The sequence below is a fragment of the Momordica charantia genome, assembly GCF_013281855.1.
Source record: "Momordica charantia cultivar OHB3-1 chromosome 3 unlocalized genomic scaffold, Mcharantia_2.0 BLBB01000003.1, whole genome shotgun sequence".
Lineage (NCBI taxonomy): Eukaryota > Viridiplantae > Streptophyta > Magnoliopsida > Cucurbitales > Cucurbitaceae > Momordica > Momordica charantia.
This window is the reverse complement of record NW_028275161.1, coordinates 3204928-3208826: the sequence shown is the minus strand read 5'-3', so window position 1 is coordinate 3208826 and position 3899 is coordinate 3204928. Positions and strand designations below refer to the sequence as shown.

At 35.0% G+C, this 3899-nt stretch overlaps 1 pseudogene; it reads right to left on the bottom strand.

Moving 5' to 3' along the window:
- Nucleotides 1-2022: 2022 nt before the first annotated feature.
- On the bottom strand, nucleotides 2023-2787 carry LOC148212171 (secreted RxLR effector protein 161 pseudogene; annotated as a pseudogene).
- Nucleotides 2788-3899: the final 1112 nt, after the last annotated feature.

The window sequence follows — 3899 nt, the reverse complement described above, 5'->3', positions numbered from 1 at the left end:
TGAATTAAACATTTATGTTTGCTATGTTCTTCTCACTTGCATATTCCACAATGAATTTTTGTACCCGCCTCTCACCAATCCATCTCATTGTGAATGTGGGATGTTTTTGGACATCCATGTTCACTCAACAAATTTGGATTTGCATGAATAACATCAAACTTGACTTCTGGATAATAGACTCTATGTTATATAGGGTGAAAGCGAGATTCATAACAAAATTGATACCAATGACAATTCGTAAAACTTCTCCACATAGGGAAAATATACCAAGTGAACATGGTTGCAGACTACGGTAACAGAGAGCCCGGTATCTTGAAAGATTGCCGCTTGTTATAGGTACATGTTAACTCCTTAAAGCAAACAACTTGAGTATGATATCCTTTTTAAAGAGTAAACATATTCATTCTTGTTTCAACTTGAAAAGTTTGTGTCTCTCAATCAACATAAGTCACTGAATGCGCCGCCACTATTTTCTCCTACCTTCTCAATTTATTTAAAGCATACTTTGTATACTTTTCACCACAAGCCAATGCTTCACTAATATCCTCTCTACGTTTCTTGAAATAAGCAATATTCTGAAGAAAAAAAAACGTCAACTTCACAAATGTAGTAATTGACAACATTCTAGCTCCCTTGAAAACACTATTAACACACTCTGCTAGATTTGTTGCTATCCATCCATATAGAAACATTTTATTGTGTGCTTGTGTCCATTTTTCTATATTTATATGAGTGAAAAAATCAATACAATTTGGACTCAATTATTGTTACTCTCATATATTTTTAAAGTTTACGCTTTTGGTGTTGACACCCAGCACGATATACCAAATCTTTGAGTGAAACATTTTGTTGTTATCCATCCATATAGAAACATTTTATCGTGTGCTTGTGTCCATTTTTCTATATTTATATGAGTGAAAAAATCAATACAATTTGGACTCAATTGTTGTTACTCTCATATATTTTTAAAGTTTACGCTTTTGGTGTTGACACCCAGCACGATATACCAAATTTTTTAGGTGCTTCGAATTATATTTTTTTGTTGAAATTGCTAGCCACATGACAAAGACAAAATCAATAATATGCTCTCGATTCACTCCAACCATTTTCCTTATTCTTCACAGCCGCCAAAATGAAATTATTGAGGGAAGGATAAGGTCAAAATTGGAACGACCAATTTAAGAATTGTTGTGTCGTGGGTTTCATGGAAAGGAGAGGAGAAGGAAGTGAAAGATGGGATCTGTAAAATGAGAGGGGAAGTCCCAAGCTAACCGGACGGTGACAGAACATGTGTGGGTCAAGACTTGAGCTTACCTTTCACCATGTTTATAAGCCCACTACATGGTTTTGGCTTATAAACCAACTTTCCAAATGATAATCTTTCCATGTGGGACAAAAATGAATTAGTTTACCTTTATCATTCCCAACAATCCCTCAGGAATGACAAAGAGTAAAACAAAAGAAGAAAGATAAGAACAAATTCTTCTGAGCAAAGGATGGACAACTTAAACATTAATATCTTTCGATTTCAATTAATGTATTAGTGAAGTAGGGCAACAACCTAAGTAGTGAAAGTGAGTTACCTCTTGAACTTCCAGTAATTATAGTTGAGACCCCCACACACGTTTAAATCCTTGATATTGATTCCGGGATAGTTATCAAGTGCTATTCATTGCCATGCACATAGAACCCTTGGGCCATCGTGACAGCTCTAGAAAGAGACTCTGACTCTTTCATAGAAGGTGGCCTAACCTTCACGGTCACGCTGTTGTTTCATCAAGTCTATCATCGATAAACCACTCAAAACTGGGTTATGAAGACTTTGAACATTATCCATCAAATCCTTATAAAAACCACCCAAAATAGGGCTATGGATTCACTATGTGATTTATTACATCCATCAAATCCATACCTGGACCACCCAAAAGAAGGGCTATGGAATCACATTGTGTTTTATTACATCCATCAAGTTCATACCTGGACCACCCAAAATTAGGGCTATGGATTCACAAATGAGAAATATCAAATGCTGAGTCCCATACAACTTGATGACTCTACAATTAACCTCATTGTTTGGCCTTTGGTGAGATGATCTGCTAAGTTCCTCTCGGACCTAACATAATCCAAGGAGATAATGCCATTTTTTAGCAACTGTTTCATAGCTCCATGTATTAGACGTATGTGGCGTCTCTTGCCATTGTACACACTGTTTTTGGCAATCCCTATGGCAGCCTGCGAGTCACAATTAAGGGATACAGGTACAGATTTCCCCCACAACGGCACATCTCCAACAAGACTTCTCAGCCATTCAGCCTCTTGTCCTGCTAATTCAAGTGCTATAAACTCGGATTCCATAGTGGAACGTGCGATGCAAGTCTGCTTTGCTGACTTCCAAGAGATAGCTCCTCCACCTAAAAGAAACACATATCCGCTAGTAAAGCTCACCTCATCGTTATCTGTAACCCAGTTTGCATCACAATACCCTTCTAACACAGCATGAAACTTGTTATAATGCAAACAGTAATCCATGGTGCCTTTTACATATCTCAATAAACGATGAAGAGCGGTCCAATGTTCATTACTAGGATTATGTGTATATCTACTCAATCTACTTACAGCATATACAATGTCAGGTCTAGTATAGTTTATTAAAAACATAACACTACCTATGATCTTTGCATATTCAGATTGAGATATCGTATCATCTTTATTTTTCTTTAGACTAATGCTAGCATCATAAGGTGTTCTTACAGGTGGATTATCAAAACAGTTGAATTTCTTTAACATTTTTTCTATATAGTGTGACTGGCATCAGGAGAATCCATTATCATTTTTCCTTATTTTAACACCAAATATTACATTAGCTTCTCCTAGATCTTTCATCTCAAAATGTGAGGATAACAATAACTTGGTATCATTAATGACATGTAAGTTTGTACCAAAAATAAGCATGTCATCAACATATAAACATATTATCACACACTCAACTCCAAACAACTTTGATTAAACACACGTATCAGAACAATTTACTTTATAACCATTGTTTACTAAAGTGCTATTGAATTTCTCATACCATTGTTTAGGAGCTTGTTTAAGACCATAGAGAGATTTTCTAAGCTTGCATACTTTATTTTCTTGACCAGCAATTAGAAAACCTTCAGGCTGTATCATATAGATCTCTTCCTCTAAATCTCCATTAAGAAATATTTTTTTTACATCCATTTGATGTATTAATAGGTCATGAATGGCAGCAAGAGCAATTAGAGATCTAATAGTGGCTATTTTAGTTACAGGAGAATATGTATCAAAATAGTCAATTCCATATTTCTGTATGTAACCTACAACCACTAATCTAACCTTGTATTTTTCAATTGATCCATCTGGTCTAATTTTCTTCTTAAAGATCCATTTGCTTTTAATAGGTTTTATTTTCTATAGGAAGATCTACCAAGTCCCAAGTTTGATTTATAACTATGGAGTCTAGTTCACTTTTAATTGCTTCTTTCCATAAGCTAGAATCTATAGAACTAATAGCCTCTTGGTAGGTTTTAGGATCTTCATCTATTAGATACATGCAAGCAAATTGATTATCTATTTTATCCGATTTTTCAACTAAAAAGGTAGTTAAAAAGTCAGGTCCAAAACTTTTGCTAATCTTTTGCCTTTTACTTCTCCTAAGTTCTGGATCTTTTGTAACCTCACTACTACGTTCAGAATCCAACTCATCACTAGAAATTGAGGGTAAAGTTTGTTTTGGTACACACGATTCACTCAAATTCTTGACGAACGGGAAAATATTTTCAAAGAATACAACATCTCTATATTCACAAATTGTATTCCTTAAGCACATGAATCTATACGCTGAACTATTTTGAGCATAACTAATAAAGACACAGTCA